Source organism: Carlito syrichta, unplaced genomic scaffold, assembly GCF_000164805.1.
Source record: "Carlito syrichta isolate Samal-C Ts95f unplaced genomic scaffold, Tarsius_syrichta-2.0.1 Scaffold262542, whole genome shotgun sequence".
Lineage (NCBI taxonomy): Eukaryota > Metazoa > Chordata > Mammalia > Primates > Tarsiidae > Carlito > Carlito syrichta.
In genome coordinates this window covers 369,247-392,812 of record NW_007206638.1, presented here as the reverse complement: position 1 = coordinate 392,812, position 23,566 = coordinate 369,247, and the positions used below count along the sequence as shown (strand labels likewise).

At 40.6% G+C, this 23,566-nt stretch overlaps 1 pseudogene; it reads right to left on the bottom strand.

Annotated features, from left to right (window-relative positions):
* Window positions 1–21,844: 21,844 nt before the first annotated feature.
* On the bottom strand, window positions 21,845–22,991 carry LOC103254018 (annotated as a pseudogene).
* Window positions 22,992–23,566: the final 575 nt, after the last annotated feature.

The following is a 23,566-nucleotide window of genomic DNA, read 5'->3' as shown; positions in this document are numbered from 1 at the left end:
GGGTGATTTAAAAAGAAAGGAGGTTTATTTGGCTCACAATTTGGCATGGCCCTGGCATCTACTCAGCTTCTGGTGAGGCCGGGGAAGATTTTACTTGTGGCAGAAGGCAAGGGGAGATGGCAGGTCATGTGGCGAGAGTGGAAGCAAGGGAATGCAGGGAGGGGTCAGGCCCTTTTAAACAACCAGCTCTTGCATGAACAAATAGAAAACTCACTGATTATCATGGGCAGGGCACTAAGCCATTCATGAGAGATCCACCCTCATGACCCAATCACCTCCCACCAGGCCCCACCTCCAACACTGGAGAACATCTTTCAACATGGGACTCGGAAGGGACAATATCAGTTATAGAGCTCATGGCTGCCAGCAGGGAGGGATTCTATCCCCTAGGAAACAAAGTGAGTGAAAGATTACCCAAAACGTTAGATTTACTGATAGGGAAATTGAAGCCCCATCACACAACAAGAGTGAAGAGAGGTCTGAAACCTGGGTTTCCTCATAAGTGGAAACCCCATTTCCCACTCAAGCTTCCCCTCTGCCAGCCCTAGGTAACCAGTAGTTTACCTCCTGTCTCTACAGAATGTCTATTATGAACACTTCGTATAAATGGAATGAATGATAGATGGTTGATTATTTGAGGCCCTTTTTCCATCAAGGCTGTACCCACATTTTATATTGTAGTCTGGTCTTCCTACCCGTGTTTTCCAAGTGGTAGTAGATGGTAGTAGATAACAGAAAACAGGCAGTCTACCTCTTTACTGTTCTATTGATGGCTGCATCTGATTAATTCTGCTCTAATCTGTAACTATTCCATGGGCTTCTCTCTAAGCCTAGAGATGCCATAATGTAGGACATGGTTTTTATTTATTAATTTATTAAGCACTTAAAAAAAAATAAAGTATTTGACATATAAAAATTGTGTATTTCCAAGGTGTACAACATGATGATTTATATACATTGTGTTTGTGGAGGAGGGGGTGAGGATACTTAAAATATGCCCTCTCTATTTCAAGTAAAAATACATTAGTATGTACAATAGCTGAGATGTAGAAACAACCTAGGTGCCAATGGACAGATAAAGGATAATGAAAATGTCACACACATACACACACACACGCGCACGCACACACAAAGGATCAAGGTATTATTATTCAGCTATAAAAAAGAAGAAAATTCTTCCATTTGGGATAGCAAGGCATTTGTTTTTGACAGCAAGGAGGTTAAATTCCAGAAAGCACGCCATGTTCTTAAGCGAGCATAGTTATCAGCAAGTGTTAAACCTGTCAGGTCCTGTATGTGACAAAACCTCAAAGAAAGGATATTCAGGAGAGACACTGGATGAAGATGCACTTGAAACTGTCACTCAGTCTAATAAAATGTTTTGGTTTGTTTCATTTTTTAATTTTTTAATTTTTAATAAATTTTGTACTGATTATAAAAGAAATAAGTGGTCATTACAAAAGTCTTGGAAAATATGGGAAAGTATTCTCATAATCCCATAATCCAGAGATTAAATGCTTTTTTTGGATATCTATTGCAGTATAACAATTCACCCCCAAACTGTTGCTTTAAACAGCACAAATCATTATTATCTTCAGATTTTGGGTGTTGACTAGGCTAAAGTAACCTGTTCATGCTTGACATCTTTTTTTTTTTTTTGAGTTGGAGTCTCACTCTGTCACCCAGGTTGGAGGGCAGTGGCATGCTCACGGCCACCGCAGCCTCGACCTGCTGGGCTCCAGCGATCCTTCCACCTCAACCTTCCAAGTAGCCGTAACTATAGGCACGTGCTACCACGCCCAGCTAACTTTTGATTTATTGTAGAGACAAGGTCTTGCCAAGTTGGTTGGGTGGGTCTCGAACCTGCGGGCTCAGGCAATCCTCTCCCCTCGGCCTCCCAAAGTGCTGGGATTACAGGTGGCTCACACAGAGACCAGCCATGCCTGGCGTCTTTCATACAACTATGGTCAGAGGTGGCTGGAGCTTCCTCACCATGTGTGTGTGTGTGTGTGTGTGTGTGTTGGTTGTCAGATGAGACCTCATCTTTTGTCAGCCTACCTGTGTATGGTGTTTCTGTGTGCTTCCTCACAGCATAGTATCTGCATTCCAAATATGAGCATCCCAGAATGGCAAGGCAGAAGTTATATTTCTTCCATAGCCACAAGTTCATGGAGAGGGAATTTGGACTCTACCTCTCAATGGGAAAATCAAGATCACATTGCATGAAGAGCCTAGGGGATGAGGCATCTTGTTTGGTCATTATAGAAAATACAAACTGTCCTACTGCTATTTAGGGTTATTGTTATTATATACAATTTTATATCAGGCTCCTTATTTTTATTTTTGTCTCCTTTTATTTTAAAGATATGGGATACAATTCAGGGTTAGGTATACAAACATGGATTATGCAGGCACCCTTGTTGATGAGGTGTGCTCCTCCTTCTCCTGCCAGTTTCCCTCAACTGCCAATCCCACCCCCATCTCCTGACAGTTTCCCACTACTGCCAGTCCCTTTCTTATAGTATTATAATAATTGTTCAAGTTTTGCTTATGAGTGAGAACATATGGTTCTCTGTTCCTTGTTTCTGTGAAAGATCACCGAATATGATCGACTCCAAATCCATCCAAGTTGCTGCAAAGTCCATATGTTTGTCTTTCTTTATGGTTGCATAATATTCCATTGTGTATATGTACCACATTTTTTTTTATCCAGTTCAGCTTCAATGGACAGCATGGTTGGTTCCACATTTTTGCTATTGTGAATAGAGCTGCAATAAACATGCATGTGCCAGTATCTTTTTGGTAGAATAACTTGAGTTCCTCCGGGTATATTCCCAATAGGGGGATTGCTGGGTCATATGGAAGGTCAATTTCTAGTTCTAAAAGGAAATCACCATATTGTCTTCCTGCACGCACTAGTTTGCATTCCCACCAGCAGTGTAGAAGCATTCCTTTTTCTCCGCATCCTCTCCAGCATCTGTTGTGCTTTGATTCATTTTTAAAGAGAACCCAGGAAGAAAGTAGTGAAATAGAGCACACTTTTATTTTAGGGATTGTTAATTTTTCAATTCAGTGGAATAAAGGACAAGAGAATTAAATTTTCTTAGAAACTATCCATCATTAGTTCATTATGCAAATGCTTATCAAATGTTTACTAGGTGCAGGACTGGTTTCCTGGGAGTGAGAACTGTGCAGTTCACAGGGTCCAGAACTTAGAAGGGTTCCATGCTTGATTTCATGCTCTGCTGTTGCTGTTTGTCTTCAAAGTCATAAGACTTTTGACGAAAGGGCCCTGCGTTTTCATTTTGTGTGTTGGGTCTCAGACTACAAAGCTGGTTCTAGATGATGTCAGTCATTCTGGGGCAACATGGAGGATCCTCAGTGCTTGACACATTTCTCTCCTTTGAGTCTCACTCTGTCACTCAGGCTGAGGTGCAGTGGCACGCTCATGGCTATGGTAACCTTGACCTGCTGGACACAGGTAGTCCTGCTACAGTCTTCTAAATAGCTGGGACTACAGGTGTACACCACCATGTCCGGCTAATTTTTTTTTTTTTTGGCGTTGAAGTCTCATTCTTGCCGCCCAAGCTGCCGTGTAGTGGCACGCTCACGGCCACCGCAGCCTTGACCTGCTGGACTCAGGCAGTCCTTCCGCCTCAGCCTTCCAAGTAGCTGGAACTACAGACGAACGCCACTATGCCTGGCTAGTTTTTGTGATTTATTGTCGAGATGAGGTCTCACCAAGTTGCCCAGGCTGGTCTCAAACCCCTTAGTTCAGGCAATTCTCTCACCTTGGCCTCCCAAAGTACTGGGATTACAGGCTGAGCCACCATTCCCAGCCTAATGTTTTGGTTTACTGTAGAGAGGAGGTCATGCCATGTTGCCCAGGCTGGTCTCAAACCCCGGGGCTCTGGCAATCCTCTCACCTTCGCGCAACAAAGTGCTGGGGTTATAGACATGAGCCACTGCATCTGGCTCAGTTCCATGTTTGAAAGGTGACATCTTTGTTGTGTGCTTATCTGTCATTTTTCTTAAAAAAGACCTCTGCTTTTATAAATAAATATATTCTGACTTGAAAAATATTCAATAACATAATTTTAGTAAAAAAACAAATCTCCAAGAATACAAAATACATTCTGTATAAGCCCTTTTCTCTATTTGTATAATATTGTAGTTTTTAGAGGCATGACCTGAGACCTAAGGCCACCATGTTTTTGATTTCCCTAAACAAAATCTTGTCTGATGTTTTCTTCATCTTCGTAACTCAGAAAAAGTGCACAGTATCTGTCCATTCATCAACATTTTCTCTCTTTGTTTTTTTTCCCCCTTAGAATGCTGTGGTCTCCTTTAAAGATGTACACATAGCTCCTTCTTCAGTTCAGGAATTCTCTGTCTCTGTCTGTCTCTCTCTTTTCCTTTCCCTGTACACACAAACACATTTAACAGAATATTGAGATGTAATTCACATATCATATAATCCATCCATTCAAATTATGAAATTTACTGGTTTTAAGCATGTCAATAGAGTTGTGCAGCCATCACAACAATCTAATTTAGTGCATTTTTATAATCCCCCCAAAAACCCTGTACCGATAAGCAACCACCCCCATTCCTCCCCTCCGCCCTCCCCCTCCCCCCACCACCACCTCCCAGCTCTAGGCAACCACTAAACCACTTTCGTTGGAAAGATTTGCCTATTCTGGATATTTCTTATCAATGGAATCATATAATACGGGATCTTTGTGTTCTTTCATGCACCATAATGTTTTCAAGGCCCATCTGTGTTGTAGCATGTATCAGTGCTTCATTCCTTTATATTGCCAAATAATGCTTTATTCTATGAATATACCACATGCTACTTGGTCATTCATCAGATGAGGAACATTTGGGTGGTTTCTACTTTGGGGCTATTATGAATAATACTGTTATGAGCATTCATGTACAAGTTTTGGTGCAGACATATATTTTCATTTCTCTTGGGCATACACTTAAGAATTAATTGCTGAGTCATACAGTAACTCCGTGGTTAACAGTTCGAGGAACCGTCAGTGTTTTCCACAGCAGCTGCACCATTTTATGTCCTTACCAGTAATGCACAGGATTCCAAATTATGGACACACTAGCCAGTACTTGCAATTGACATTGTTTTAGTGTAGCCATCCTAATATATATGCCATGGCATCACCTGGTATTTTTGGTCTGAATCTCCTTCAGGATGAATGATATTGAATCATTTTTTATGTGCTTATTATTCATCTGTCTCTTCTTTGGAGAGCTGTCTGCTCCAGTTCCTTGCCCATTGAAAGAATTGAGTTATTTATCTTCTTATGATGTATAGTTTTATAATCAGTGCTTGTATTTACCTTGTTCTATTATGTTATTCAGGACCAGCTAGCTATATGCTGACCATCTTCTCGGAATGTTAACTGTTATTTCAGAGGCTCTTATGAACCTTGCAGTGGGTCGTCTGAAGAGGGAGGCTCTTCCATGGGGCACTTTTTGTGGGCATCACTCACCTCGGCAGGCAGAATTTAGTGTTTGTTAGCAGATGGGGTCCTCTTGGCTCTGTGTTCTATCTACCTGGGAATATCATGGTTCGTGGTCAAAGCTGCTACAGTGTGCCCATCTCCTGCCCAGTTTGCACTGGTCTCCTGTAGCACTTTGCACTGAGGAGGTCTCTCTGCAAGGCTATTTCTTATCATCTGAACATTGTCAAATTTCTGTCTCTGCTCCTGCCCACTGTCCTTGACTCGGGGCTCCTCTTTCTTCCCGCCACAACGTCAGCTCTGGTCTCCTGCAAAGAATGTTAGATCTGCGGGTTCTCCTGGTGGGTGCAGAAGCAGAGACTGGAAATGTCTCTTTTTGACTTTGCAGGCAGTCTTCTGTTGCGTAGAGTGTGACCAGTGGCTGCAGAGACACAAGGCTTTAGAATTAAAGTGCTATCTGCCAAGAACTGCTCATTAGGCTGTATTCATTTTCAGTTCCATAAGATTTATCTTCATCTTGTTATTAGTTTTCAGGTGTCTTTAAAGGTATTTGGGGAAAGTTTAGAGAGACAGTGTTGAAGGTTGCTGGTAGAAATGTATACGTAGAAAATTCCATAAACTCTTTTTCACAATGGAAAGCATTTCTTGGCATTCTAGTAAGGTAAGATACTGGCCCTGCTTTAAAAAAAGGTAAGACATTTCTGTCACATGGCTAAGCCAAGGGAGATCCCTGAACATATGACTGCCCTCTGTAAAATGGGGCAGTCTTAACAGGTGGAGGAAGCTTTGTCGTGAGGTTCTCCTGGTTCTCTAAGCATTAATCATCTTCAGAAGAGCAAAAGAAAGACCGGCCTCAACTTTTTGGGAAATGATGTTATAATGAATTGCTAATCATCACTCATGATTGGCAAGTAGCAGGTGAAGGTTTTACACCTGTGAAGCCAATCCTTTGGTGCATTGAACTCACGCCAATGAACAAGCCCAGAATTAGAAGTGACACTTTAAAAGTGAATACTTTCAGAGCCATTTTCAGCTCCTAAAAAATGTGCTATTGGTTCCAAAAAGTCACTCTCTCCTGATGGATAATTCTTGGAGTCATTTGCTGCTACCAGTAACTAAGCTATTGCAGCCTCTCTCATTCCTTCACCAACAGGCAAATAGAGACGTTATTGGGATAGATGAGTGTTCCTATGCTGACAGGATGTGCTGTTTATTCAGTATACTTTTAATATAAGCTGAGTAGCCAGGTTCCAAATAACAAGGATTTATCAGCAGAGAAGAGAGGCAAGAAGACATGTTATCCATTTTCTAGAGGAATTTTGATTTGAAGATTTCTTCTCTGGCATAGAATCTCAATCACTAGCACCCCCTCTCCATGGGAAAAAGAAAGATTATCTTACAAATGTATGTACTGTACTCCACCAGGAAGCATAATTTAAAGCAGAAAAGGTACAGGTGTTGGAGCAGAATCCCACCTTCATGATTCATACAATTTATTGGCTGGTGTTGCAGGTTCAATTCTCTTAAAAGTGGAGTCTGAGGTAAAGGTTTGTGTGTAGGATGTTTATGAGGTTGTCTTGGGATTCATACCAATAGGAGGGAAAGGGAGGAGGCAGGACTGGACAGAGAAAGAAGCTGAGTGGTGATATAATCCTAACAAAATTCCTGACAGTTGCTAAAAATGGGATGGTCCTTCACACTGTCTCAAGTTGGAAGGAAAAGACTGTACATTTATCCCTTCACATTCCCAGTCTTGGGATGTGGTTGTCCTTGAAAGGAGGAAATTTTTTTCAACTCAGGGAATTCCCAAAGAGGACTGGCAAAGAGGATTGACTGCTTGGAAATATGCCCAGGGGTTGGGCGAAGTCATCATCAAAGAGGAGTATGGATGGCATTTGGTAGTGTTCACTAAACCAGGGGACCTAGGTGCAGTTCTTTGTCTACTCATGGCTTTAGTTTCTTCATTTACAACCAGATGATTATAATATCTGCCTCATAAGGTAGTAGAAAGGAATGCTAGATAGCAGAATGACTGTGAAATGTTTAGCTCAAAAAATGTAGATTTTCCTCCCACTATTGATTATGAAAAATGAAAGAACAGACATCATTATTTAAAGAAGGGTTCATCCTGGCATAGACCCTACAAATTCCCCTTATAGGACAGATTTTTAAGTGTAAATTATTTCTTGGATTACCAACGCATTGCCATGTTGCTATGAATTGAATGTGTCCCCCAGATTTCATGTGTTGGAAATTTAATCCCCAGATTTTATGTTGATTAGATGTGGGGTCTTTTGGAGGTAATTAGGATTCAATAATGTTGTGAGAGTGGAGCCCCCATAATGGGATTAGTAGCCTTATAAAGAGAGGAAGAGAGACATGAGCTGGTATGTTTACTCTGTCTTGCCATGTAACACAGCAGGAAGGCCCTCACCAGATGCCATGTGCTTGGACTTCCCAGTCTCCAGAACCATCAGCTAAATAAAGTTCTGTTCTTTCTAAATTACCCAGTATGTGGTATTCATTGATACAGATAAAATGAACTGCAACACATGTATTAAAGTTCATTCTTCAACAATATTTTCTAAGGTAAAAATTGCTTTTGATGTGAACTCCCTGAATTTGTTCTTTATGGCTGCTGTAATAAGTTCCCACAAACTTGATGATTTAAAACAGCAAATGTTATTATTTTACAGTTCTGGAAGTCAGAACTCAGAAATGAATCTTATAGTGTTAATGTCAAGTTTTCAGTTGGACTCATTCACCGGAAAGCTCCATGGAGGAATCTATTTTCTTGCTTTGCCATCTTCTGAGGCCTGTCCTCATTCATCTTGCATCATGTTGCCTTCTCTTCTGTGGTCAAATCTGTCTCTGCCTTCCTTGTACAAAAACACTCATGAGTGCATCTTGGGCCCACCTGGTTTGTGATATGCTTCTTAGTTTATAATCCTTAATCACATTTTTCTATGTAAGGTCACATTCACAGGTCCTAGGGATTAAGATCTGGACATCTTTGGGGATCATCGTTCATCCCACCACTTACCTATAGCTCTTTATCTTTTAAGTCACACTATAATTTTTCCATATTGGTTTGCATCTCTGAAGAATAGAGAAGCTCATCTAAGCTTTGCCCAAAAGACAAGTAAATACAATACACATAAGATGTTCTAAAATGTTTGCTACATTGAATCCAAGCTTATTGTCCCTAAGTCAAAGCACCAAGTCATCACAAGGAACTATCAAGTTGACCAAGGGTCTCATGCTTGAAAGGTTAATACAAAAGTTACTTTTGCTCTTTGAAAGTGTAAGAGAGAAGTGTCTATTCATGTCTTTTGCCCAATTTTTAAAGGGGCTCTTAATTTTTTTCCTTTTGGCACGTTTGAGTTCCTTGCAGATCCTAGATGTTAGGCCTTTGTCGGATAAACAGTTGGCAAATAATTTTTCCCATCCTGTGGTCTGTCTCCCTGCTCTCTTGATGGTTTATTTTGCTTTGCAGAAGCTCGTTAAGTTGATGAGGTCCCACTTGTCTATTTTGTTTCTTAAGATATTGGCCTTTAGGGTTCTGAAGAAGAATTGGTTCCAGGTTCCAATTTCCATAAGGGTGACTCCTGCATATGGTGGGAATGCAAACTAGTACAACCTCTTTGGAAGACAGTGTGGCAATTCCTGAAAGAACTAGAAATTGACCTTCCATATGAACCAGCAGTTCCCCTATTGGTAATATACCCAGAGGAACTCAAATCATTCTACAAAAAAGATACCTGCATACGTATGTTTGTTGCAGCTCTATTCACAATAGCAAAATCATGAAACCAACCATGTGGCCCATTGAAGCTAGACTGGATTTTAAAAAATGTGGTACATATACATGATGGAATATTATGCAGCCATAAAGAAGGACAAATATATGGACTTTGCAGTAACTTGGATTTGGAGTCAATCATACTCAGTGATTTATCACAGAAACAAAGAACAGAGTTCCATATGTTCTCTCATAAATGGATCTTGAACAATTATAATGCTATAAGAAAGCAATTGGCAGTAATGGAAAACTGTCAGGAGGGTTGGGGCTGGCAGTTGAGGGAAACTGCTAGGGGAGGGAGGGGCATACCTCATCAACAAGGGTACCTGCCTGATCAATGCTTATATACCTAACCCTGAAATGTACCCCACATCTTTATAATAAAAATTTTTTAAAAAAAGAAAGTGTAAGAGAGTTGCCCAGGAGTATTGGCAGTCCTTCTGGGCACTATGCTGAATCCATGGCTAGTGACATCTCCACCTTCAAGAAGTTAGGGGCTTAGATTATGTGTGGCTGAATCACAGAACCAATGTGAATTTGAAGGATTTTTTTTTTTTTGCTTACATTACTCTTTATTTCCACCTACAATTTTACCGAATATGACAGTAATTTCTCGTTTTTCTCCAATTTCAGTACAAATTAAACCGCAGAAAATTTTAAAAATTTCTAGGCCACTTAAATAAATCCTTTCTTCATATAAGACTTTAAAGATTGAAGCAACTGCTTTGTCTCCTCTGATTTTTTGTCAGAGTCTCTGTCTTGGTGCCTTTTACACAGTGGATATTTACTAAAGACTTAAAAAAGTAAAAGACTCCCTGGATTTGAACTCAGAAATATACTTCTTTCTACCAAAAAAAAAGTAAAAGAAGGAAATAACAATTCATCACAAAAATTCTTTCAAAAAGAAGAAGCAAAATTAATCTAACAAAATGATCTGGATTCTTCTAAAAGCAGAGAGGTTATGAATATTGTTTGGGGACCTAAGAAGTAGACTCAAAGCAAACACTAAATTATTTAGTTGACAGGGGCAGTGTAGGCACCATGAACTTGTGGTATCAGGTTCCTTTCCCCACCTTCATTTGAGAGTTGAGGGCTATTTCTCTGTTTTGAGGAGTAAACGTTCCACTGTGATGAAGCACACTGTTCAATAAGAAGTCATTGAGAAGCTTCTATCATTTAGAGCAGAGATGACGCTTCTGAATGTACTCCAGAAAAGATAAGTTTTGACTTGGGTATTGGGTCCCAGGTATCACACCTGGGTAAGAAAGCAAGCTTTTGCCCATTTTGCCTATCAAGCATGACCATCATTATAGACTAGTTCTGGCATCAGATTTTGACCTTAGCAAACTTGTCAATGAATTTCTTCACTTCTTTGTGATCAGCAGACATTTTATTGCCATAAATACTTAATAATTTAATGTCATATCTTTTCTTAAATTTCCATAACTAGAGCCGGGCTTGGTGGCTCAGCCTGTAATCCCACGCCTTTGGGAGGCTGAGGTGAGTGAATTGCCTGAGCCCGCGCATTCGAGACCCGCCTGGGCAGAGAGACCTTGTCTCTACAATAAATCAAAAAATCAGCTGGGAGCGGCCACTGCACTCCAGTCTGGGCAACAGAGTGAGACTCCAACTCAAAAAATAAAATAAAATAAAATAAAATTCCATAACTAGCCTGTTAAATATTCACAGTTCCCTCCAATTTTCAGCTTATCTTGATACATCTCTGCTTTTCATGCTCAGCATACTATTAAGTGGCATGTGTTCACTAAAATGCTGATAAATCCATTCTTTCAATACATGATTAGAATTTTCATTTTAAACTTCATTAGAGGTTTTCCCCCCCTATTTTTAAATTAACTTCTGCTCAGCATAGAGCTTCAACAGTTTAACCTGCTGTTTCTTTAGGTCGTATTTAGTGATCATCCCAACATCCTACTCCTTCATAAAAGGTTTCCTACTCACACTACTGTCCCATTTCTCCAATAACTTAGTTTTCTGTGCTACACATAAACATAAATTCTCCCTATTTTTTTTAATTGCTGTTACCCATGGTTTGAAATTTTCAACAATATTTTTACAACACAGGATAGAGAATAAGAAAAAAAACTAACAAACAAACAAAAAACATACACAGTCTACATGTACATAGGTCTCGGTCCCATGTGGGGCCTCATAGGGAACCTAATATTGGTGCATTTGTCCTTCACACATGCTATTTTTTTTACCCTTTATAGTTGAGCTTGTGTGGGAGTATCTTAGTGTGAGGAGAAAAGTTATGTTAGAAAAAAGCTGAAGGGGCTGGAAGGATCTTCTTTCCCTTGGGGGCACTGAATAAACATGTGCACCTGTGTTTTGAGTGACTTGTTGTCAGAGGTCAGGTGTGGAAGTTTCCACTCGTGGTGTCATACCGGTGTTCAAAAAGTTTCAAATTTTGGAGCAGCGGAGATTTTGAATTTTGGGATTAGGGAAGCTTACCTAGTATAAGACCTAAAATCACAATAATTAGCCTGACAGGGATATTTGTAATTGTTTTTGAAAGTAATTAAAGAAAACATGTGAGAAGAGTGGAAGTAAACAACACTTTCCACTCTTGAAAATTGCAAGATAAATAAGTCACAGTTATTGCTTTTGTTTTTATGGGAAATGTGCAGGTAAAATACACATGTAGAAAAGTTTTATACTTCATGCTTTATGGGTGAAGAATCAATAAGTTAGAGAGATTTTTTTCAAATAATTTTATTTTCTTGGCTTATTTGTTCCTACACTTCTACTAGAAATCAGGTCTGCCCATTTGATGCCCTCGTGGGAAACTTTGAATCGAAGCTGAGTACATGGGGAAAAGTCAGGTACAAGGTTCCCATTTGTTGGTGTAGGTGGAGACAGATGTGTCATAGATCTGTCGCCTAAAGACATAACTGCAGCCTCTGCATTCAGGAGGTGGCTTCTAGATGTTTCCATATGCCGCAGCAGCAGTGGGGGAAAGTATGCTGATTTTAGCAAATTCAGTTCTGCTCCCGACGGCAGTGCTAACAATTCCTTGTTGGAGAAGAGAACAGTCTGGTGACAGAGAGTTGCTTCTGAGACCACCCCTAGAGCCTATTTCTCCAGCCTTTCCAATGATTTTGTATTTGTCGTTTTTTGAGGTGTTAAGTTTACTTTTACTTCAACCTACAAATGCAGATAGTATCATCTGCTAGCAGACCCTCACCAAGGCATCAGTGAAAGGTTGACCAAAAATGAATTTCAAAATCCCCCATTAGGAATACACCCAGAGGAACTCTAGTCATTGTTAAAAAGATACTGGCACTTGCATGTTTGTTGCAGTTCTATTCACAACAGCAAAAACATGGAACCAACCATGCTACCCATCAAAGCTGGACTGGATAAAAAAATGTGGTACGTATACACGATGGAGTATTATGCAGCCATAAAGAAGGACAAACATATGGACTTTGCAGCAACTTGAATGGATTCAGAGTTGATCATACTCAGTGATCTATCACAGAACCAAAGAACAGAGTACCATATAGTCTCACTCATAAGCAGACCGTGAATAATTACCATAATACTATAAGAAAGAGATTGGCAGTAGTGGGAAACTACCAGGGGAGGGAGGGGCACACCTCATCAACAAGGGTACCTGCATCATGAACATTTGTATACCTAACCCTGAATTGTACCCCACATCTTTAAAATTTTAAAAAGATTAAAATATATGTCACTCTGGGTATATCCACATATTTCTTTGTGCAAAAAAAGCAAATTGTGGGAATGGACCTTTCTTGAAGTTACCAGGACACATTTAAAAAATATATCTTGGGTGAAACCTAAGTGGTTATCATCACATCTGGATAAGGATGAAAATGTCCAGGCTTCTCCCTGAGTTACCTGGCTTCCTGAAATAGTGTGAGTGCTCAGTGCCTGGGGAAAACACTTCCCGAAGATGAGTAGACCCCGACAGTCAGCAGCCACAGGAATTCAGCATCCAGGAGCACAGGAAGCCCATTGTGGAAGAGAGCTTGCCAACCTTTCTTCAGAAGGTTCCCTACAGATCCAAAAGGTCCTGGTATGGAGAAATACTCTTGTCAATGACATGACTTTGGAATCTATGTGGATTACCAGAGGCTGGTTTAAAGATGCTGGGGACCTGTACGATGACCACTTGTATACCTAATCCTGAATTGTACTCCACATCTTTAAAAGAAATTTTAAAAAAAAGAAAGATGCTGTGGTATTTTGTCTAGAAATTGTATATGGAGCTGTTAGTAGGGTGTTCTTCACAGATAAACTCATGTCAAGTTCAATTCTTCCCGCTACGAGAGGCTGTCCACAATCAGAATCATAAACATCTTCTGATAAAATGTACTTTTTAACTTTTTCTCTTTTTTTGAGTTGGAGTCCCACTCTGTCATCCAGGCTGAAGTGCAGTGACACACTTATGGCCCCCGCAGCCTCGACCTGCTGGGCTCTCAAGTGATCCTTCTGCCTCACCCTCCCAAGGGTGCCACCATGCCTGGCTAATTTTTTTATTTATTGTAGAGATGAGATCTCACTAAGTTGCCCAGACTGGTCTCAAACCCATGAGCTCAGGCAATCCTCTCATCTTGGCTTCCCAAAGTGCTTGAATTGTAGGTGTGAGCCACCGTGCGCCCAGCCTCTTCCTAACTTTTATGATGTCAGAGTACTTCGAGTAGATGCCACTTCTCACATCTGAGACTAATGAATGTTGGTGATTGCAACTGGATGAAGTAGTATTACAGAAGTTATTGCTTAAAAAATATTTTTTTCATGGAGATTAAATTGCGAAGTATACACATTTCAAATATCAATGACTTGTATTAATCCTCTCATGTTTATTGGCCTCTGTGGTGAGTTCGAGGATTTCAGAGCTGATGGAAGAAAAAACAGGACCAAAGGCTGACAGTATTGCATGACAAGCTTTATTGAGTGACACTTGAACAGGGATAATGTTGCTTAGCAGCTAGGAGGAGGTCTCTGGGTCACGGTCACAGAACTATGGAGAGCAACAGTGGTTTGGGTCTTTTTATTTGTTTGAGTCCAGGTCTCACTCTGTCACCCAGGCTGGAGGGCAGTAGCTCACTGCAACCTCGACCTCCTGGGCTCAGGTGATCTTTCTGCCTCACTCTCCAGTGTAGCTGGGACTACAGGCATATGCCATGTCCTTTATAGTTATAAGGTTTGTCCTATCTATGACTAGCAGATATCGAATGAATTCTTACGGGGTTTGCAAAGCAGTCAGACCCTAAATAGCTTTAAAAAGTGCTTGTTTGGGCTATATTTAAGCAATTGAAAGTAAAGAATTTTGTATTTGGTGTTAACATGTTTTGAGTTAATTGTTCTATTGTGAAGAAGTAAACAACATAGAGGCCAATATAAAGGGGCCATCTTTGACCAAGTTACACAGTGGTCCCTGCGCAGTACTGAGTCACTCAGAAGTGTGTGAGGCTTCTCAGTACTAGCCCGCCATGCTTGTTGCTTCAGCAACATGATGTGTCAAGGCACTCCATGATTCTCAGCCTCTCCCTGGGCTCTGGAAGATGAGGCATAGATCTCGTCTAATATTAGTCTCCAAATCAATCTAAGTATTCTATAAAACACATCTTAAAGTGAATCACAGAGTTGGCAGGAAAAGTAACGATTCCACAGCGGCTAAAAAACTAGCAAAATTAGAAAATCTTGGAGCTATGGCCTGGGCCAAGCCATCAGCCAACCTCTGCTCAATGGCACAATCTAATGACTCATGGTTGGGGACCCAGCCACCTTGTGTTTGTACCTCAAATCTAGCTCAATTCCTCCAATCCCAGAACTGAATAAAATCAGGTTAATTTACGTGTAGATAAATGATCTATCCTTGTGCAAATGTGCATTAACTCTGATTATGTTTTACTAGTTGGGTTATTTGCAATAAGTGTGATAAGAGAATATTGAAATTAACCTGTCTCTGAAAATTAAACGTCTGGATTTTTATCACCATCAATATTGACATGGAAGAGTAACTGATTTACTCAATAAATGTTTGCTAAATACTTATAATATTTAATGCCTAACCCAGGAATGAGCGATGTAATTTTTCTAATAGATCTTTAAGTAAAAATTTCCAATGCAGCCCAATTATTTTAACAGTTTTACTTTTGTATAAAAAGGTATGTGTTGTCTGTAGTGAGAGGTTATTTTCCACTCAACATTGTTAATGATGTAATCTATGATGAACAGATCTCTACTATTTCTGTAAGCTTTATTAGCAATTCTTCTGCTATTCTGATAGTTCTTCAAAGAGAAAAATAATGGAAGGAGACTCATGCTTAAAATAGTGTTCATTATTTAGTGTATCTGGAACATGGATTTATATTATGATATATAAAATGATTATGTACAAGAATATTGGTTTCTGTGCAAGGTTTTTTCTATTAAAGAAATATGCCACTAAAGAAAAGAAAGTCAATAACCCAAGTAAAATGTCTAAGGTAAATATTTGAATCTAAGAGTTTTTCTTTTCTTTTTAAATCCATTCTATTTCTAGAGAAAATCCAGAGCACTGATGTGAAAATGGTTCAGTTTTGATTTCAGTTGTTCAAGACACTTTTTGTTGACGATGGTTTGGCAGTATGATCCAAGCTCACTGATGTTACCACTTAGTCCATAAACAGTAGGCATATAACTACTGAAGTAAAAATAAAAGTGAGTTGGGCCAAGAAAAACTGAAGGAAAGTATAGGGGCTAAAATGTCAAAGTTCAACAAATATCCCAGTGTCTTTTAGCAACCTTCCATGAGTGGGCCCAAGCTTGGCAGGGCCTCCACCCACCTCATAGAATGCCAAAACATGCGACCAACTAGGTGCCTATCAACAGGGGACTGGGAGAAGAAAATGTGGTAAATGTACACCATGGAATATTATGCATCCATAAAACAAACCAAATTATGTGTGTCCTTTGCAACAACATAGGTGCAGCTGGATGTTTCAGGTGAATTATCACAGAAACAGGAAATTGTATACTGCATGTTCTGACTTATAAGTGGGAGCTAAACATTGGGTACATGTGGACATAAAGACACTGGGGGATCCTTAAAGGGAGGAAGAAAGAAGGCGGGCAAAGGAGGAAAACCTCCTATTGGGTACCATGCTCACTATTTGGGTGATGGACTTCATCGAAGCCCAAACTTCACCATCACACAATATACCCGTGTAACAAATCTACACATACACCTCTTTCATCCAAACCAAAAAGAAAGAAAAGAAATCCAGTAACCAATGCCAAAGGTGTAGGTATGATGTTACCAGTACAAGTCTACAAATTCAAAATGTGTCATCTTATAAAAATCATGTTATGGAAGAAGTAGAAGTGAATTTGTGCATAGGCTTATAAGGCCATTGCTGGTGTTATCATGATTAAGTTCAACAAATATCCCAGTGTCTTTCAGCAACCTTCCATGAGTGGGCCAAAGCTTGGCAGGGCCTCCACCCACCTCGTAGCTATCACTAATCTGTGCACAGAAATGAAACCAAGGAGCCACCAGCTGCAGCGGGCTGCATGTTGGGCAGTGTCTGTTTCAGTGGAGGAGGATATTGTATGAGTATGAACAATGCCATTCTAAATCGATATTTTATTCATCAGCATAATATTCTCCAACAAAATATCAATCCCTTTCCATGTTTGAGTGCTAATCAGTTTTGCTTTATCGCATTTAATTCTTGGGTTTCTTGTTTGTTTTATGGGTTGGATTCTCACTCTTGTCACCCAGACCCTGAGTGCAGTGGGATGCTCACGGCCACTGCATCCTTGGCCATCTGGGCTTACACGATCCTTCCGCCTTAGCCTTCCAAGTAGCCGGAACCACAGACATATGCCACTATGCCTGGATAGTTTTTGTGATTTTTATTGTAGAAACAAGGTCTCATCAAGTTGCTCAGGCAATCCAGACGAGCTCAGAAAATCCTCTCTGGCCTCCCAAAGTGCTGGGATTACAGGCTGAGCCACTGCACCCAGCCAGTTCTTGTTTTTAACTAATGAGGTTTACAAGGGATAAGCAATTTGCCCAATTTTACCAGCTAGCATATCAGGGTTAGGAATTGAGTCAAGATTTTGATTTGTCAGTTCATGGCATTAACCGCTATATTATGCTACCACTTCCTTTACAGTTAATCACCACAATTTTTCCCAAAGTTCTTATTTGGGATGTGATAGGCATTGTGTGATGCTTCCATTGCTTCAAGACAAAGAAAATTCCAGTATTATTGCTTGATTGGTATTGTTTTTAGTCGTGTTGTTTTCCATTTCTTCTGTAGATCTGCAAAGCCTCTGTCTAATTGGATGGTTTGCCTATATTCGCTTATTTTCCTAAGAAATTGCTTTATTTTTTTTTTCACACTGAAACTGTTTTTATTTATTTATTTTTTTCTCCTTTCATTTCATTTTTATTTTTCGGCAAAAGAGAATTCTATAGAATAAACTCATACAAAGTTATCAAAAAACTGAATTTGTTATAGTTGTTTTTTTTTAAATCAATATTTTTTATTATGGTTTTGTGGGGTACAGTTAAGGGTTAGGTGTACAATTACATTTCATTCAGGCACCCTGTTGATAAGAGGTGTTTCCCCATCCCCAGACAGATATCTGCGACTGTTAATCCCATCCCCCTCCCCCCTCATAGTTTCCCAGTACCATCAGTCATAGAAATTGCTTTCTATATACTAGTTGTATAGATCTCTGAAAGCTTCTTTCTGCTGGGGTAAACCCTCCACCACAGATTTCACATGGTTCTCATCTCTGGCAAACTCGTTCATTTGGCATTTGTGACTGGTCTAATTCACAGTTGTAAGAGTAGTGAGAAAATGTGTCTCCATCTTCATTACTCACGGCTGCATCCTTGCGGCTGTCAGGCAATCCATCATCAAAGGAAGGGTGATGGGAGCCACTTGCCTATAATAAATGTGTTTCATCTGCAGGCGCTCTATAAATATCTGTTCTCAATTTACTTATTGAGAGTCACCCACACATAGGGGTACTGAGTGTTAATTTCAGCAGTCAGTGTTGAGTTTTGTGATCCACGATGTTCCAAATTTAATGTCAAACAATCACTTTTCAAAAAAATCAATCTACATGTTCCTGATAACAAGAACAATCAAGAACTTGAATATGCCACTGTATTATCCATCGCTTTACACATTTAAAAAATAGGATTTATGTAAAAAGAAAGAAAATTACTTTAATTAAAAGATTTTCCTTTCAGTTTGACAAAAAACGTTAATGGAAAAAGAAGAAATGTAAAAAAATGTAGAAAATGTATATTTTTCTTTCATAGTTTCAGTATAATGTTTTAAAGCTTCAATATTTTAGTTGTTATATATTCTAATTTCTTAACATCTGTGGACATTGTGGGCTGGTTATTTTGTTGTGGGGCCTTTCCTGTGCATTTGGGATGTTTAGACGCATCCTTGGCCTCTACCCACCTGATTCCAGGAGCAAGCCCCAGTTGGGACAAGAATGTCTCTAGACGTTGCCAAATGTCTCCAGAGTGACAAAGTCTCCCTCAGTTGACAATCACATATGCAACAGAAACACACACGTGCCCTTCTTCTGACTTTGGTATTTTTTAGGAATAGAAGATTGTACCTGGAAAAAAATCACAACTCTTAATTTAAGTTAAAAGATGCTAGCATTCCTAAATAAAATGACTACACACATACATGAAAATACATTGATAAGGAACAGACAATCCTTGATTTTGTAATAACACTGTGTTAATTGGTGGTGTGTTTAATGAATCACCTCAAGATGCAGCAACTTGACAGATATTTACGATCTCAGCCTTTGCATGTCAGGAGATCAGGAGTAGCATGATTGGTCAGTGGTTCAGGACCAGATGCCACACAGGGCCTCAGTTGTTCTAAGGCTCAACTAGGGTCGAAGAAGGTTGGAACACGTCAGTTCCTCCCAGGTTGCATGACTTTTACCAGGTCATGTTGGCATGTCCAGGGCTATTTCCATAACACGTTGGCTAGCCATTTCCAGCATGAGCCATTTGAGAGCGAGAGGAAGCACACCCAATGGAAGTCACATGCTTTTTATAATCTGACATTGGAAGAAATATCCCATCATTCCTGAGACAGTCTATCTGTTTGCAGTAAATCACGATGACCAGCCCACACTCAGAGGAAGGAGATCACACAAGAATGGGAATGTCAGGAGGCAGGGATGGTAGGGCCGTCATAGAGGCCCCCTAACACAGTGTTCTTCATACAAACAATTAACTTCCTTGAGTAATGAGGATTGGAAACCTCCTTTGCCTGCTGGTACCAACTCCAAAGCTTGAGACCCTTTCTCAGCAATCAGTGCTCAGCTGAGCCAGCACTCATGAGGGTCTGAGTCTATGCCCCACTCAACCATTTCATCTCCTGAGTCATATTTAAGTCAAGCTCCCTTTCCCCATCCCCATCAATATCTATCAGGTCTCCTTCCTGACAGAACTTCCAATGACTCATAGTAATCACCCTCAGTGACCCAGCAATGGGGGACTCCTCCTTCATATTGGTTAGGACAGCAGATGAGGAGACAGTTCTCAATTCCTCTATGGAGTTCTGAGGGCCTTAGGTGAGTCCTATTTTCCAATCCAAGTTTCACCTCTCACTCTTTCTCTTTGTTTTTCTGACCCTCAGATTTGTCTTCGTAGGTTGAGAATGATACCACCTACGTCTCAGGATTTTTGTGGAGATGGAATGAAAACATTCACAGAAAGTTCCCAAGACGTGGTAGAAAATATTAAATATAACTTTTCTTACTATCATCAGTTTCTACAAGGGAACAGTTCTTAATGGAATTTCATATGTAAAATTCAGCACTTGTGTTAAATTATATCTAAGTACTGTTTATCAGGTTATTCTAGGTTTCAATCAGGAATGAAATTTGAATCATTTGGGAAAATGCTCTGAGTTTCGAAGCATCAGACTTGGAATGAGGTTTTGAATAATGGATATTTTAATTTGGGGGCAGCCTGTGAGCGTTAGTTTTGCTACCCTGTGCTTACTAACGATTTAGCTAGAATTCCTGGCAGGCCATTATTTTAGTCAGAGTGCAGGAATGATATCTGGAATAGGAAACAAGAATTCTGGAATCGGGGCACAACCAATTGTGGGAGCCATTTTGGGCAGATGGTATGATTTCAACTGGCCTCATTTTTGCTAAGTTTACAATGGATGAGGCATATGAATGAGGTAATTTCCAAAGCCACATCTGATAAAATTCTATGCTTTTCAACTTTTTATAAACAATAATGTCATGGAGAAAATCACTCAGTCCAGCAGAAAAGATTTTTTTCAAGGCCATTTCAGTGATTTATTTATTTTTCTGGTTATTTTATTTTAAAGATGTAGGGTACAATTCAGGGTTAGGTATGCAAGTGGTCATCATACAAGTAAAGTTTGGGCCTCCCTTTGGTCCCCACTATACCTGGTTTGAGAGCATGTATCCTTACTGATGTTGCAGTTCCCCTCCAACTTCAGCAGTATCCCACTACTGCCGCACTACTGCCAATCCCTTTCCTTTCTTTCTTTCTTTTTTTAGCATTTCTTTGAATTTTATTGAAAATTCACATGGACATTAGAAAGGTATCAAGCTAAATAGTTTTGGTTCTGGGATGCTTCTGCTGGAGAATGAAAGCCCCAGAGGGGCAGTGACTGGTCACACCTTTGAGCAAAAAGAACAAAGGAGAAGAAAGGAAAAAACAAACACAGATTTTGGAAAACATGCAAAGAGGCTCTCTCAAGAGACACTGAACAGCAGAATGGTGGTGATAGCATCAGGGACAAACGGGAATGAGCACACTCACATGATATTTTGATGCAAGTTAAACCAATGAATTCAAGACAGATTTAGCAACATAAAAGCTCTCCCTCCAGATCCGAGGTTGAGCAGAAACCTCTCTCAAAACCTCAACAGGCCCTGGAAGGTTGAATGAAGTAATTGTGCATCACTAAGCTTAATCCCCTCTCTTCTCTCCCCTCTCCACCTGAGTGGCAGATAGTGGATCCATTTTTCCCCCTTGCTGGAGTCTGCAAAAGGTCTCTGAATGTTGGAGAAGACACAAATGTCTCTTGACTTTCTCTTCCATATTCAGAAATGTTTAATAGTGACTATAGACAGTCAACTCACTGAACCAGAAAACTGTTGTTTAAAAACATAAAGCTCAAACAAAAACTCATGAACAGCACTTCTACACCTACTGCTGAGGTGTCCTGCCCCAGTCACTTAAACTTGAATGAGTGGTCCTATAGTTGTCTCTCTGAGGTTACATTTGGTCCATTTTCTGATGGTTCTTTTCCTGCCTCGTTAGTTTAAGACAAGACACTTCCATTTAAAATACCATATAAGTCAGAAGAGAGCTTCTTTCCTGCACACAGGGACACATGAACACTTGTTGAATGGTATGTGTGTGTGTATGTGTGTACGCACGCAGTTGGAGGGGAAAGGGAACTGGTTGATTTCTGGTTTGAGACAATATGGAACCCTCACTCTTCTATAATGGCAGTCTTCTTTGGACTTAGTGCAGCTGCTGAAGACAAGATTTAAAAACGTTTTTCTTCTCTTTGTTTCTTTTCAGGGTCTGTGAGCCTCCAGCCTGGGAGCCCTGGGACTGGAGCAGCTCAGCCACTGTCTTTCTCTGTTTGAAAGCGTTCACTTCATCATCCAGGGATTTCTTCTTATCCTCCAGCTTCTTCTTCTCATCCTGGTGCAGTTTCTTCAGACGGTCAGACATCTCATGCAGCTCTTTTTCTGCCTCTTTGAGTTCCACTTCTTTCTCTTTGACCCTCTGGACAAACATCTGTCTCATCTCCTCTTCTTGTTTCTGGAGTTCCCCTAGTAGCTCATTCCTTTTGGCCTCATACATCTCCTGTAAACTGAAGGATTTGCTGTCAGGGTCGGTGTCCTTGAAGCCCATCTCTTCCAGTTTACAGCAGCGGTACAGCTCACAGTGCCGGGTGTGGGTCTGCTCCCACAGATCCTCCATGTTGACCTGAATCAGCATTTCCCGCAGTTTCCCAAAGTTGTAGTGGGCCTCGTTTTCAACCTGCACAGTGCCCCAAGGATACTGTCATGTCTTCATCATCTTGTTGCCTGTCTTCAGGTCTTCTGTGCTGCCAACGACAGCAAACGGCAGGTGGGCGTTCATGGTTCCATTGATCTCTGCCACCGACTCATCATCTGTAGGGAACTGATAGATCTGGACTCCATTGCTGACAAGCTCGCTGGTGATTTTGATTTTGAACTTTGGTAGCTCACTCTTAGAAATGATTTGGTGATGATGGGATGATGTTCACCTTACTGTCCAGCTTCTTCATCGTCACTAGGTCCAGAAACTTCAAGGAATGACCCGTGGGGGCAATGGAATACAACCAGGCATGAATTCGGGAGGCATGGTAGGTGTGCAGCACTCTTCGGATCTCCAGTTCCTCCTGCAGGTAGGCCTCGAATTGCGCATCGATGAATTCCACAATGGGCTTATCGCTGTCCTCCTTGTTGGCCTGGTCTCCAAAGCTCACTGTGCTAACAATTGTGAGCTTTAGCCCCATGGTGCTCTCTTGGAGGTCAGAGATATTGGACCGGAGTTGGACACCTGGCTGTGTATGGGTAGCTGTCTCCCCTTCAAACTTGGTGTTGAACAGGGTGTCCATAAGAATGGACTTGCTCAAACCAGTCTACCCCACATACAGGATGTTGATGCAGAAGCCCTGGCTGACTGACTTATTCACCAGCTGGTCAGGCAAGCTGTCAAACCCCACATGTCAACCCAGGGGGACAGTTCGGCAACTTTCACCCACCTGGCGAGCTATATTGGTCGCTGCCTTTGTTCCTGCATCTGCCAGGGCTGCCACAGGTGCCGCCACAACAGGAGCTACCGCACAGGAAAACCCAATCTCTTTCTTATAGTGTATGGTAAATGTCCAAAGTCTGCTTATGAGTGAGAATATGTGGTACTGTGTTCTCTGTTCTTAGATCACTGTGTATAGTAGACTGTAAATCTATCCAAGTTCCTGAGAAGTCCATATGTTTGTCCTTCTTTATGACTGTGCAACACACCATTGTGTATATGTACTACATTTTTTTATCCAATCCACTTTCGATGGGCAGCACAGTTGGTTCCATGTCTTTGCTATTATGAAACAGTGCAGCAACAAACATGCTTATGCAGGTGTCCTTTCTGTAGAATGATTTGAGTTCCTCAAGGTATATTCCCAGTAGGGAGATTGCTGGGTCATGTGGA